This window comes from Triturus cristatus, unplaced genomic scaffold, assembly GCF_964204655.1.
Source record: "Triturus cristatus unplaced genomic scaffold, aTriCri1.1 SCAFFOLD_105, whole genome shotgun sequence".
NCBI classification, from domain to species: Eukaryota; Metazoa; Chordata; class Amphibia; order Caudata; family Salamandridae; genus Triturus; species Triturus cristatus.
Genome location: NW_028187897.1, coordinates 1,079,727 through 1,095,968, shown reverse-complemented (window position 1 = coordinate 1,095,968; position 16,242 = coordinate 1,079,727).

The window sequence follows — 16,242 nt, the reverse complement described above, 5'->3', positions numbered from 1 at the left end:
CAGTTGCACAAATCTAGCTCACGAGACGCACCTTGTAACCACAATATACTGTGCTCATGCATTCTTTAATTACCCTGGTCTTCCTTTCTTCCTTTATAGGTAGACCGAGCTGCAGGTAAAATCTATAAGAATGCTGACTATAAATTTGATGTACAGCTTACATGTAGATAGAATATACTAGGTCCTGATGAATCGCTAGAGTAATTCTCAGTTAGAGCGAGAAACATGTTGACCCCAGATGAGGCAGTGTTGACAACCTAGCACATAATTCTAGGCATTTACACTTCACCTCACATAATTTTTAACTAGGTAAGGAGGCTTCATAATAAATTGATTGAGACAGCACTCCCTTACCTATTTTAATATTTCCCCACTATACATTTTCATCTACATTATAATAGAGCCCTCTACTCCCACCTCACCTAACGGCTGTCTGGATAAAAAGATCTCCATAAGAGCGCTCCCCAAAAGAGCCCGTCGGGTATTGCACCAGCCGACACGACGTAGGAGCAGCCCGATAATGATGCTTTACATCCTGATGGGTGCGTGAGGCACAACACCCAGATGGTTGTATGAGGGCTCCCATATCCGACTTAGTGTTATTCACACCGGTTATTTGTACACCCCTTGGTTCGTCTCATTCGCTCAAGGAACAGCTTTGGTACTTCTTTTGGTTGTATATTGTAGGGCTCACCTAGCTGGACCTTCTTTCCAAAGCCCTTTCCGCCCCCCTTTTTCTCGTTGAATCTCATGTACGGATTCATATCCGTGGGGCATTCTCTGGTGGGTTAACCTGTGTATATCCCCCTTTTTTAATGTTCTTTCGTGTTCTCCACATCTAAGCTGCAACAACTGGTTGCGGTCACACTAGAGCTAGCGTTTTAGACCACTCCATACGATTACATCCACCATAGACCCATGGGCACATACCTACTATTATAATCTACAATAATGGAGGGTCAAGGGCTAAGTTTTGGTGAAGCCTTTGCCGATGAGATCCTGAGCGCCCCCTCTATCTTGGGAGCCGATGGAGGATCAGCCACAGGGAGCCAGTCAGAAGACTGGCAATCCCTATCCTCAATGAAAAGAGAATGGGTCAAGATCACCCTCCACGGAGCCCTCATGACTGAATATTTGAGGGCTAATATTGCCCCTAATGGGTTAATAGTCAAAATCTTCCCTCGTATCTTTTTAGAGGATGGCACTTTCAAAGTTGACTGGTCCCAGGTTTCCTGGAAATGTACCAGAGACCTCCTTATCTTGATTATCAGCACTGCTAAAAGACTAGCAGAGGCACTTTTGGCGAAAATCCAATTGGCAGAAAGCGCATTAAAAAGCGCAACCGTATCTACCCTCTATAAGACCAAACTCTCAGAAATTAATAACGAAATGGCTGAACATCGCGAGTACTTAATGAAACAAAAAGTTAAGAAACTACAGAAAGATGTGAGCAATTTCGATAAAGAAAAAGTCTATCCCTACCTGAAAGAAGACTTTATACCACCTAGCTCAAACAACTCAGGAGATTCAGGCCCCAACTCCTCCAGACGAGGGTCTTCAAGTAACAGCAACTCTAGTTCCGAATAAGCGAACAATAACACATTCCGTAAAGGAAATCGCCAAACCTACCAAAACTTTCAGATGGGTCCTTTCCAGAATCCAGCATTTTGGCAATACCCCATACACCCCCATGGCCCACCACAATATTCTATGCCACCACAAGGCCCACCCCAATTCTACCCCCCGGTGTACAACCAGCCTTTTTTAGGCAGAGGTTGGGGCAGAGGGCGCGGGCAAAGAAGAAAAAACAATCAGTCAACCCCACAAGGAACGAGAATCCAGTGGGAGGATACCCCGAGAATCATGGAAACCCGGAGTTACACCAACAACAAAAAGAAGACTTAGTAGTCAATCTTTCCCAAAGGAACCTCACCGAGATTGAGCATAGGGTATTACAGAGAGGCCTAGGCTTTGTACCAACTCCAAAGATAGACCTGTTCAAACAACAATGTGAAATTCAACAGTTTTTCCGTAAGGTCAGACTAAAATCGTTCTTCCAAGACACGGTAACTACCCAACGGACAGACAGTGGATTACACAACAAATCTACTTTCACCCCCAACACAAGCATGGTTCCACCTGAGGTCATTACCTTTGAACAGGCAGTACTCAAAGATCTGTCTAATATGACAATGTCAAGGCATTATAACAACATGTCCAATGCAGAAACTGAGGCCATCAAGAACATATCCAGTGACACATCTATCACCATAAAACAGGCAGATAAAGGAGGGGTGACAGTTATTATGGCCACGACTGACTACGAACTGGAATGTAGACGACAACTAAGTGACCGGGACTACTATACTCCAGTCACTCACAACCCCACGTAGCGACTATTGACCACTATCACAGCCTTGGTTTTCTCAGCTGAGAGCCAAGGTTGGATAAGCAAGAAAGAAGCCGCTTTCTTGATAAAAAAGAACCCCCGGACCCCATATTTCTACACCCTTCCAAAAATCCATAAAGGGATCTCCCCCGTACCTGGCAGGCCAATAGTATCGGGAATTGACTCAGTCCTTGAACCTCTCTCGCAATTTTGCGATCATTTTTTCCAACCATTTGTCAAAAAAACTCAGTCTTATATACAAGACACCTCAGACCTGCTTCGACTGTTGATAGGGTTACCCCCCACGGATGAGATTAAATTACTGGTAACCCTAGATGTACAGGCCCTATACACTAACATACCCCAGAGGGCTACACTTGACGTGGTGGAAAGTGTACTCAATCATGACCCCTGGGTTCACAACACCCCTATTAGCTTCATTATGGATTGCGCAACATTAGCCCTAACAGAACTTTTTTTTGAATTCAAAGGCCAAATTTACAAACACAAGGCACTTGTATGGGCAGCACATTTGCGCCGAGTCTAGCATGTCTTTACATGTCTGACTTTGAGACTCGCAATATTTTCCATAACTCAAATCCATTCTTTGCCGACATATATCTTTGGAAGAGGTTCATTGACGACATCCTGATACTATGGAAAGGAGAGATGTCAGCCTGTATTGAATTCTGCGGCTGGATCAACACCCTTGATCCACATCTTAAGTTCAAAAATATTTTCTTAACATCAGATCAGCAGAATGGCATGAACACTATGATATGCTGCTTGAGATGACGGAATTGATACTCACAAAAAACTTTTTCTTACACGACAAGCAATGGTTTCATCAGTTACAAGGTACCGTGATGGGAGCCAAATTTGCTCCCTCGTACGCGGGACTTTTTATGGGACTTTGGGAACAGGAACATGCCTGGGGCAGATATGCCTCCCCTTGGATGGAAAATATCCTTTTCTGGGGGAGGTATAGAATGATATCATTGTGATCTGGAAGGGTACCAAGGCTGAACTTGATGATTATTTCATGTTCCTAAATGATAATTCATGCAATGTGACCTTAACTATGTCATACTCTACTGATATGATTGATTTCTTAGACATAACATTTGTGGCCAGCGACAATAAGATCCAAAGCACCCTGTACCGCAAACCGACTCATAGTAATAGCACTCTACATGCTACCAGTGCACATCCTAAGGCTACCATTAACAGTATCCCATATGGGGAAATGATTAGGATACGCAGAAATTGTAGTGACAGGACATATTTCTTGGAGAACCTAAAAGATACTAAACTTAGGTTCAAGCAAAGGAGATATAAACAATCAACACTGGACAATGCAGAAAAACGTACCCTAGCTAAATCTCGGGCGAGCACGTTAGCATGTACCAATCATATAGATTCTACTGGGAATAAGAACAAGAATAGATCAGCCCCTATTAGTTTTGTTACCAGGTTCAATAAGCAAAGTCAGGATGTATATAGAATTTTCAGTAGACATTGGTCCCTGCTCCATGAAATACCCGGGGTTAAGGAGGTGATCACCCCAAAACCCAAAATTACATATAGACGGGGTAGAACCTTGAGGGAAATGCTATGCCCTAGTTATGTATCCCACAAGGAAAACATAGGAGCTACTTGGCTACCTGGACCGCTGAATGGCTTTTTTACTTGTACAAATTGTAATGTCTGCCAATTCGGAAAGAACAAATTAAAGGAGTTTAGTTATAACACACAACGGATCTTTACCATTAGACATACTATTACGTGCAAAACAACCTATGTGACATATGTAATAGGTTGCAGTTGTGACATGATTTATGTGGGGAGTACTATTAGACCCCTTAAAAATAGAATTCAGGAACATGTACGGGCTATTCGCAACCAAGATACAAGATATCCTATGACATTACATATGAATGAACAACATGGAGGGAGACCTGAAATCTGGTTTCATGGTATAGATCATGTTCCTATGAGACCACTGGGGGGAGACAGAGAGACTGCATTAAGACGCAATGAAGCGGGTTGGATTTGTAGATTGCGGAGCACTGACAAGGGACATAACAGTGATGATGAATTACACTATTACTTATGAAAGTATTCTGTGATCCTATAGAATTAACAAGTAGGTTGGCATTGCGACAGTATATAACTCAGTGTTGGGAATCCTCCGCAGTTTTGGAGTCTTCTAGGCAGATCAGGAACCATACTGTCTCTTATGAAAACAATCTAGGTAAAATATTTGGAATTTTCCTGTAAGATTAGAAACATCAAATATTCTACATGGATCCAATGATTATGATATTTGGATTTTGTAGACATAATAGTATTTGATCATTAACTGTTGTGGCTGGCCGTTTTTTAAAAAAACTAGGGGTTAAATGTATCTGGGAGTTAGAGTATAGGGTCCCTGATATTTTTGACATTGTGAAAAGATGTAACTCTGCGGTGGGGGTCCTCCGTAATCTAGGAACTCCCTAGCAGGATTAGGAGTTATACTCCTTTTTATAAAAACAATTTGAGACCCCATGGAAATAATAAATTGGAAGATGTCGTGTTAATCAGACATTTGAGGTGAGAGTCTCCCTCCTGTTCGAAACTCTCCTGTTTGGAATTCTCTCGTAAGATTAGGATTATCAAGTATTAAATCTGGCTATAAGTATTACGCTATCTGGATGTGTGAATTTAACAACATTAGACCAGTGGCTGCTGGCTGATAGCATTTATAAAAACCAGGAGGCATCTTATACTAGGGGTACACGTGCAGGGCCTCTGTAAATTATTCTAAAAAGTGTCCACATTCATATTGTTCATAAAGCACCATTATTTCAAAATGTGATATACACGTAAAATGCGGTGCCTGGCATCTGTAAGATTGTCCTTAGAAAACTGACAATATAAATAAGGGTACGCGGTTCACGTTATTGAATATACATAATACTACAAGAAGCGCGTGTGACCTTAGGATGAACCTTATCAACCGTACATGATGGGCGTTATATAGTATTTTTGATATAGTTGTGGCATAATAATGTTTTACATAATGGTAGAATCTTGCATGAGCTTGGCTTTTCCTGAACGTATTTCTGGTTTCTGGTATTTAGAGACGGTCCCGAGCAAACTGCTAACACACGTAAGGTCATGTGATCTGCGTGGCTTTTAATTTAAAAAACGGAAAGACGTTCGCGCGTCTTTGTTGGAGACTCGACAGGAACACCTAGTCGACCGATAGCGTATACGGCTTTGAGGTGAGAGAAATTATACAAATGCATCTCAAAACATCGCCATAGTTTTTACTCTGAGTTTCGAAATATAGGTACGGTTAAACTAGTCGTTTCAAAGCATAAAGCTGGCGTTGTTTTGCAACTTTATTTTACGTATCTTTTACTAGTTGGCGCGCATTTTGACAAACAGTTAATTATAAAAATATGTGGGGTTGGGAGACCGTTAGCGGATACGGCTTTGAGGTGAGAGAGACTATATAAATGCATTTTAAAACATCGTCATAATAATTTTTTACTCTAAGTCTTGGTTTATAGGGACGGTTAAATCTGTCGTTGTAAAGCATAAAGTTGGCGTTGCTTCGTAACTTTATTTTGCGTATTTTTTCACCAGTTGACGCGCACCTTGACATCAGTTAATTACAAACATACGTGGGGTGGGAGACCCACGTGACACTCAGAAATATAGCAAAACCTAAAGTGGCATGCGCTCTTGCTTGTAATTTTAAAATGAACTGTTGGCTTATTGGCAATGCGGCTACATTATATTGGAGGAGTGAGAGGTTTAAGCAACGCTCTTTATATATGTGAGTTTCATTGTTTAAAATTGAGGTTTTCGTACACAAGGACTCACACGTTTAAGTTTTAAGGTGTGTAGGGTCTGTAAAACTGTGGCCTTTTATTCGATATGCGTAACAAGACAATAATTGGCGTTAAGCTAATTATGGGTGTGTATAACATTGGTAATTATCTATATTGGAGGAGTGAGAGGCCCAACGAACGTTTTTCAAACATGATAATGAATAGCTCTATAATTCAATTTGTCTCATATAAGGACGTGTACCTTTTGGTTACAAGATTTGTAGGGTTTGTTAAAATTGTGGTTGTTTTTTCACCTGATATGCACAGCAAGGTAATAACTAGCGCTTGGCAAATTATGGGAGAATACAATAGAATATTGGATACTATCGACATGGTGTCATTACATTACAGGCACACTAGCCCAGAAACAATGGAGGGGAATTAGACTTGTGACCTATCATGCCAGACTCTAGAAAAATCGCAATATATAAGGATTACCATACCCAACAATATGGAATGACCAGGAAAATCAATGGCTGCATTTGCACGGTGTATAACTAACGCTGTCTAAAAACCAAGAAAACATTGGTAGGTGCATTCAATCTCTTTTCGAAGTGTTTTAGTTGATTAGAACATAACTAATGATCTGACTAATGCAATGATCGATAAATGACATTGAATTTATGCATTTAGTAGAAGCCATGCTGAGTCAATGGATTGTGAACGTTTAATAAGTACATTTGCAGTGATGTATTCACATTAGGTACTGTTGGAAATGGCCCTTTTTGCAGGGTCATCCCTAAGCTTTTTGCCTCCCTCCTGGATTTTTCCTAACCTGTTTTTGTTGGCTTTATGACTCTGGGCACTTTACCACTGCTGATCAGTGCTAAAGTGCATATGCTCTCCCTTTGTAAATATGACTATGTGAATTGGTATATCCCTGATTGGCTTATTCAGTTTACCTGTTAGTCCCTAGTAGCGTGACCGGTGTATGCCCAGGGCTGGTAAACCGAATGCTGCTGGTGGGCCTGCAGCACTGGTTTGTGCCACCCACAGAAGCAGCTTGTAAAGTGTGTCTCAGACCTGCCACTGCAGTGTCTGCGTGCAGTCCAGAACTGCCATCTTGGCTGTGAAGTGCACCCACTTCCCAGCCCCTAAACCTTCCCTTGGCATCATGTAAGCCCCCCTTATGATAGGGCGCATTGTATGTGTAAGGTAGGACATGCCCTGTTGTATGTAGCATGTCCTAGTAGTGAATTACACCCAATTTCGTTTTTCACTACTGTAAGGCTACCTGTTCTCCATAGGCCAGAATGGGAGGTCTAGGCTATTACATCCTATAGTCCTAACTGACCCACAGAACATGGTAGAAAAACGAATTTAGTATGCCTGAGCTCAGAATATTAAAATACATCTTTTAGTGAAGGTTATTTTTATATTCTGTGTTTGAAACTACCACTTTTAAAGTATAGGTACTTTCTTGCCTAAGCCTTCCAGTGTGCTCTGCTATTATGTGTATTGGCTGTCTGGTTTTGGAGGGACAGGGCAGGCTGAGTCAGACCTGGGTTGAATAGAGCGTCCTGCCTGGGTGTGAGGGGAGGGGTAGCTCCTGCACTTGAATAGGGCTGTGCCTGGCAAGGTGAATGCTGGCTCCACCTCCCACTGTGCGTCTGAGGCAGACCCCCTCTTTCTGAAAGGAAGGATGCAGCCTGATCAACAAAGTGCTCCAGGGCTGGGCAAAACTGGTTCTGGCTGGGTTCAGAGACTTGGGACCCCTAAGAACAAAGACTTTGGGGGTATAAATATTTGTGCACAAACCCCTACAATTTGTACTGCTCCTGGATAACAAGAAGAACCTCTGTCCGTGTGGCTACAGGAATCTGCAAGAGAAGGGCTGTCCTTGTGCCTTGAGTGCTGTTTCTGGGACTGGCCTGCAGCTGCTACTACTGGACTTCAAGAAGAGGAAAAGCACTTTGATTGGACTTTTATTTCTTTTGCTACAGCAACTACCCAAGGGCTAGGAGAGAGCTAACCTCCTGCTGTAGTCTCAGGCACATCAGACTCCACCATCAGCCTCCTGTTTCCTCCCAGCGAGGATTACTATCTGCAGGTGAGGCTCCTGTGTGTTCCAGGACCTCTATTTCTACTGTTGAGAAGAGAGCGCTGAAAATCGTCGCTAACCTCCGTTAGCGAGCCGCTGCAGCTGGTGAGCGTGAGAAAAATCGCCGCTCCGCTGTCGCCGAGCGCTCGCTAACCCCGAAGATCATCGCAGCACCTGTCTGCGGGCCTGAAAACGCCCGCTATCCGAAGATCATCGCAGCACCTGTCTGCGGGTCTGAAAACGCCCGCTATCTGAAATCATCGCAACAGGATCATCGCAGCGCGGACGCCGAGCGTTCGCCATTTTCCCCGCATCAAATCCGGATCGTCGCTCCCTCGCGGAGCGCCATCTTTGTCAACGCAGCAAGATCGCACACGCAACAGGCTCGGTGCATCATCCTCCCTTCGCGGCAAGGATTTCATCGCATCACCGGCTTAGCGTGAGGAAGTTTGTCGCTTTGTCCTGCCCGCAACCCAGCGCATCATCCTCCCTCGCGGTAAGGATTCAACGCATCGCTGGTTAGCGTGAGGAAATTTCTCGCTACAGCTCCTTAGCGACATTTTTGTTGCTTTGCTCCAGGAACCAGATACTTTGTGAGTAAAAGGGTCGCAGAGACACCTGCCTTGAACTAAACATCATTTTGTGCATCCTGAACTATTTTTCCTTGCAGCATTTCTAAAGTAATTATATTTTTATAGTATTGTGGATTTTTTACTGTTATTGGTCTTGTGATTAAGTCTATATAAAAATACCTATTTTTCAAAACTACTTGAGTGGTGTCCATTTGTAGTGTTCCTCATTATATTACTGTGTAGGGTCATAAATGCTTCACACACTGCCTCTGAGATAAGCCTAGCTGCTCGTGCTACGTTACCACAGGGTTGAGCAGGGGTTGTCAAAGGGTGTAGGCTGCTTACTCTGACTTAGGAAGAAGGGTCCCTACTTGGACAGTGGCCAGCCATTGCCAACTAGAGACCCCCATTTCTAACAGGTACCAATCTGCCTTCTATATGACTTGCCCTATTAGGATTATGGATATGAAATACAAGTTGTTTGTTTATTTATTTATCAATCTAATGTCTATATAAATGGTTTTGTACTACCATTGGACATGCGTAAAGTTTTTAATATGATGCTAATCGTAACTTCTGTCGAAAGGTCTTTGTGATTGCTTTATAATTTAATTGTATAAAGTAAGTTACACAATTGTATCAAATTTTGTATTACATATGTATTTTTAAAATGTTTTTTCAGCCCTGACGAAGTTCTTTTGCAAGAACGAAACGCGTTGGCTGTTTATGAACTATCAAATTGTAAGAAGAATAAAGAGCAAGATTTGAAAATATATACATCACTGGATGGACACTTTTGTTTGGACTTATCAAAGTGGTGCGACCTACAGTGGGCCTAAAAGTTTTGGATCAAGTGGATCACCCCCGTGAAACGGTGGGGGTTGTAAGGTTGCACACTACGTCAGCTAAACAGCTTTCTTTTTCTTTTCTTGTTTAATATTTAAGGGGGCAGGTGAAAGCTTGGCCAGGAGAGGTGCGACCTGTACCTTAGGGTACAGCAATTGAACCGTTTCTTTCTTTGGGCTAATATTTTCCATAACTCAAATCCATTCTTTGCCGACATATATCTTTGGAAGAGGTTCATTGACAACATCCTGATACTATGGAAAGGAGAGATGTCAGCCTGTATTGAATTCTGCGGCTGGATCAACACCCTTGATCCACATCTTAAGTTCACTCACACGGTCTCTGAAAAGAACATTCCTATCCTAGACCTGAACATTGGTCTAAACAGAGGTACTCTTACCACATCTCTATACAAGAAACCGACAGATCGGAACAGCTTGTTACTCTACTCCAGCCACCATCCACGGAGTTTGAAAGATAACTTGCCTGTCGGACAATTTCTGAGAGTGAGACGTAATTGCAGCAATCTATCTGATTACAGGTTGGAAGCAAAAAAATTGGCTTACCACCTGAGAGCGCGTGAATATCCAGAGAAACATATTGCCTTAGCCAATAAGAAAGCACGCAATAACCATCGGGAAGCACTGTTGGTACCTAAAACACAAAATCTTACTGATGTCCTTACCTGTGTTATCTCATTCACTCCAGCTTCCAATGAGATCACTAAATCCATCAAAAAACATCCTTAATACGGGTGCAATGAACATTGAAGCTCCCAGGTTCTCGTTCAAACGCACAAAAAACTTGAGGGATACACTGATTTACACCCGCCCACGTACACAGGGGAACCCCAACCAAAGACTACTATGGAACCTACCACCTGTCAGTGGGCATTACCCTTGTGGATCCTGCTCTGTGTGCCCCTTAACTACAACACACAAGTCAGTCCAATTCAACAATAGCTTCAAGTGGGAATTACGTCACCATACCATCTGTAAAACAGCAAACTGCGTGTATCTTATTGTATGCCCCTGCAGATTGCAATATATTGGTATGACAACCCGCCAAATAAAAACACGCATTACGGAACATCGCAGCAACTTTTGCTGCAAAAGAACCAACACCAGAATGTGCATGCATTTCCAAGAAATGGGACACACACCAGACTCATTTACATGGTTAATTTTGGAATCCTTTTCCAACATTACCAAAGATGCCCTATTGGTGAAAGAACAAAGGTGGGTGTACAGATTGGGATCCCACACCACTGGTCTTAACGAAGCGATCCCCTGGTCCTCCCTAAAACCATCCTGAGTCACACCCACATTGCTACAGTGACCATTAGTGCTATATCACACCTCTACGCGACCGTGTTAGACCTACCACTCCTAAGATCACGCCAAGGTGCCCTTTCCCCTGCATAAATCGCCCTCTCATCGAACTATTGATTTGGGCTAAGGGACAATGCACTCTTCTCCCCTCTGAACAAAAGTTTTTTATTTTCAGATTATCTGATTAATTAACGAAATAAACGGGTTAATGAGCTGCAGCATCAACCCATTTTGTTTTTGCTTATGTAGCAATTGTCCCCGGTAAGGCAAAGCCTGGAGTGTTGACCGAGTCATCAAAATATTTAAAACCGGCCAGTCACTGGCACATGTTGAATTGCGCTATCACTAATAATAAAACTCACCCAAGATGGCGACCATCGTGAGCCTTCAGCGTAAAACCAATCACCGCTAAATGGCCCCGACCCCCACTTCCGCCCGACACAGGAGAACATCCTATTTGAATCCCCGCGATACGCGACACTCCACCTCCCAGTCCTGGTAGAGCGGAGTAGGTCGACCGGAGACGCGGACTCGGCGTGTCAGTAAGTACACTTATGCTCTTTACTTTCCCATGGCTAAGGGTTACCTGATATAAGAACCACATCGAAAGGCTTTGTTACGATGACACTTTTGGTGAGAAGCTATAAGGAAGCATTACCTCTTATGTGACCAAAACTAGAGAAGGGGTTTATATTTCGCCATGACAAGGTTCTACACTTAAGCTTTGTTGTTGTGTTTTGTTGCGATGGCCAGCTGTGGTGAGGTTTAGATATGTTATACTGTAAGTGCCAGAATATAAGAGAAGGGGTCTATACTACCCTGGAGTTTTATTGTTGACTATGCCATTCTGTCAGCGCCCTTCTAATATACTATTACAGAACGCAAGGAACCCCTTGCGTTGCCTACCAGGAACTGCAGTCGCTATCCTATGAATCTGATAGGGTAAGTGCGCACAGCACGTTTTTGTTATGTGTTTTAAACGCTGTTTTGAACCAAACGACACATTATGGAGTGATCACATCACATGGCTTGTGTGTTTTTGTTGTTGTTTTTATCACCACGCTTAGTGTGCACCGTCACTACAGTTGCACAAATCTAGCTCACGAGACGCACCTTGTAACCACAATATACTGTGCTCATGCATTCTTTAATTACCCTGGTCTTCCTTCCTTCCTTTCTAGGTAGTCCGAGCTGCAGGTAAAATCTATAAGAATGCTGACTATAAATTTGATGTACAGCTTACATGTAGATAGAATATACTAGGTCCTGATGAATAGCTATTCTCAATTAGAGCGAGAAACATGTTGACCCCAGATGAGGCAGTGTTGACAACCTAGCACATAATTCTAGGCATTTACACTTCAACTCACATAATTTTTAACTAGGTAAGGAGGCTTCATAATAAATTGATTGAGACAGCACTCCCTTACCTATTTTAATATTTCCCCACTATACATTTTCATCTACATTATAATAGAGCCCTCTACTCCCACCTCACCTAACGGCTGTCTGGATAAAAAGATCTCCATAAGAGCGCTCCCCAAAAGAGCCCGTCGGGTATTGCACCAGCCGACTCGACGTAGGAGCAGCCCGATGCTTTACATCCTGATGGGTGCGTGAGGCACAACACCCAGATGGTTGTATGAGGGCTCCCATATCCGACTTAGTGTTATTCACACCGGTTATTTGTACACCCCTTGGTTCGTCTCATTCGCTCAAGAAACAGCTTTGGTACTTCTTTTGGTTGTACAAACACCAGCCTACCAACATATGGCCCAAGGCACTCAATGCTCTTCCAACTACATCAACGGAGGTACGAAATATAGGGATAACCATGGATTATTGGTGTAAGTGGATTTTTCAGGACTATTGAAGACATGACCCTTTTAGGAAGTGGGCATTCCTATGTGCTTATGACTGGATGTGCTTTGCAGGCTGACTCCAATCCAAGTCTAGGGTAGAGTGACAGCTGGGCGTGTGCATACTTTCCAGACAGTCATCACACAGGAAGGTTGGGTTTAACAGGGTTGCACCTGCATTCATCTGCATACTGAATGGTCTTTCTGGGTTGGGAGGGAGGGAGATGGGGCACACTTACATTTGTAAAGGCTGGGCCCTGCTGTCACACAAAAGGCTTGTTTTCTCCCTTTTGATGTATGGAGCCCAATCTGTGATTGAATGGGGGTATTGTGCAGTTCTAAGATTTCTTTTGAAATTACCTCCACATCAAAGACATTTCGAATATAAGTCTAGAGGGGAAACCTTCTCTTTCTGCCGTGACACATCGTGTAAGCAGTGGCCAAAGCAGGACTTTGGAACAGGGGCCGAATCTAAAAACCCCACCGGACGCCACAAGCAGCTACTCCTCGCGTTTCCAGCTTCGCGGGAAACGCTCGCGACGGGACCAGCGAGTAGTCATTTCAAACTTGACTACATCTCCCATAAGGCAGTGGGGCACCTTGAACATCGCCGACAATGCCCAGAGCAGACCAGGTGCTTTAAATCTGCACCGGAAACGCGTACCGCGAGACGCGCGCGGGACACGCCGGGCTAAGCCCGGGCAAAGAGCGGGCCCTCTTAGGCCCTCAGAGCCCCGAGGAGACTGGACTGGGCCAGAGACTCTGGTTGTTCCATCATACGATCATCGGACATTGTAAGCAAGTTAAGTTTAATATTTTGTATTTAATATAGGACTGTTTTATATTAGTGCCTATTTTAGATGTGGAAAGAATTGTTTAGAGGATATTAGATATTGGTGTACCACCATTATTCTTCTAAAAGTGATTCCATTGCTACTACTGTTATTGGCATAGCTATTAGTTCAAAAGATCTAAAACCCTCTTTTGTATATCGTGTATTTGTTATTTAGATCATATTGATATGACTTCACGCGAAACAAGAAGTAGTAAAGCTGTGGCAGGTAGCTCAAAACTAAAAGGAACATTAGACGATTTTATAGTACGCACCAACACACTAATAGACCAGGGTATTGTCCTTATGGAGAGAAGGGTTTCTCAAGACCTCGCTTTAGCTAAAAGGTCCTCCATGGACCACATTGCTACAGCTCGAACCCCAGTCCGAACCCCTGATAACACTTTAAGCAATTCTAACATCTCACATATAAATGCGGTGGTCCATAGCACTACCGGTGCACATTCTGATTTTTAAGACTGTAGTGTTCTTGACTCGCAGGGTTTGGTAACCACAGGAAGCACCTTGTTAGCCTCACAGCTAGATATCCAGGCAGATAGCAACATTATCTTAATAAGAGGGAAAAGGGAGGGAGCTATCCCCAAAAAAAGAAAAAGTAAGCGGATCTACAAAAAATATCCCTCTTTTAAAACCACCAAAGTTGTAAAGATAGGGAAGTGTAATGAAAATGATATAGTCCATATAAGAGCGGCAAGGGAAAGTCAGGGCCATGAATTTGGGAAAGAAGGGGCTGGCCCCAAAATATTACCGCTGAATATTATAGATGACATTCTTATAGACAATTCCCTAGCTGACATTCTATCAGATAGTCCAACAGCTGATAGTACAGGTATAAGTATAGGGAATGAAGATCTACTTATACCTTCCTTGACAAAAATATTTAAGACCCTACTCACTCCTATAGAAGTAAGATTAGATGGGATAGAAAAACAACTTATAGAATTGAAGAAAGATAAAAAATGATTACACTAGCCAGTCAAAAAAGGTAATTCAGGTACCAGCCCCTATTAGTAAAGTGCAGACATTAAAAACAATTGATATCGAAATGGAAAAAGGCAGAAATTCAGCATCTAAGGTCCCTACATCTAACTTTACCAATACTGATGTAGGTAAAACCAGTGCAAAGTCTCCTCTGGCACACGGAACAGTAGTAAAAAAAACGGCTCTTTACAGTATACCTACACATAATGATGATAAAACGCATACAGAAAAGCGTAGGAATATTAATCTACCCCCAGAAGCATGTGATTACGTAGTCTCCTAACTGGGGTTCCGGAACTAGGCCCATCAACAATAGAACCGTACGGGGCGCTCAAAAACAAAGTGTCACATTGGCTAAATACTAATCACCCATTACCACCAACAACAAGAAGTAACATCTTAATGGTGGAGAGGGCCTCCTGGGTAGGTTACAATAGAAAAAGAACATAAGGGGACTGCGTGGTCGTATCATTTGAAGACCCTCGGTCAGTGGGACATATTTGCTCGGGGGTGCCTAGAAAAAACGGTTCATCGATTGTGGCAAGACCCCTGGCTTATTTTTATATGCCAATGGAACAGCCTGATAATAGATGGAGCTGGACCAGGGACACATATCAAGTTAGGGGTGGAATTGGGCGGGAGTTGTATAGGGACTCAAATTCTAATAGTTGGGAAGTGGGGGGGGATGACGGCTGGACTGTAATACAACGTAGGGCCGGGAGGCCTCAATACGGTAGTATGCAGCACCGTGGAGAATTAATGGGCCCGCAGTTTGTTCAACCCTTCATCCCCAGTTACAATAGGTTCAGTGGATTGGAGGCCGTTGATTGACTTACAGTACATGGGGAGGAACATAAATTTATTTTCTGCCCATCCGTCTCACAGGTCATTCCTGTCACGTCTGTTACCAGTCCACCCAGGTCATCTGATCAACATGATAGCTCGCCTCGATTGCTGTCGTCCGGTATACAGGGGGAAAATACCATATTTAGATATACTTGGACTGGAAATGGTTACCGTTGATAAACGGGTGATCCATCTTTTTAACGTATATAATAGACCGTGCCCATCTTATAAGGAGTCACTATGTATTGACAAACTAGTCAATACTGGATACTCTGGACCCGGAAACAAGCACGATTATATGTGGGGACATGAACTGCAATTTTGAGCCCATTATAGGAATGAACAATTTGTATGAGGATGAAGATAATGTTAATGGTATACCATCCATATCTAGTAATGGGGTGGTTGCTGGTACTACCCTAGCTTTTCAAATCACAAGGGTATTGGCAAGCCATGGACTGAGGGCATGCAATGGGCGTTTACCATCTGATAGCCCCAAGGCACCTACTTTTTTGAGACGCAATTGTCAAAGTATAATTGACTATGTTTTTGTTTCCTCGGACCTGTGGCCATATTCAAAAGACCTGACGGTCAAAGTAAGATCTGACAGTGATCATCGTCCCCTTGAAATTAGTTTTGT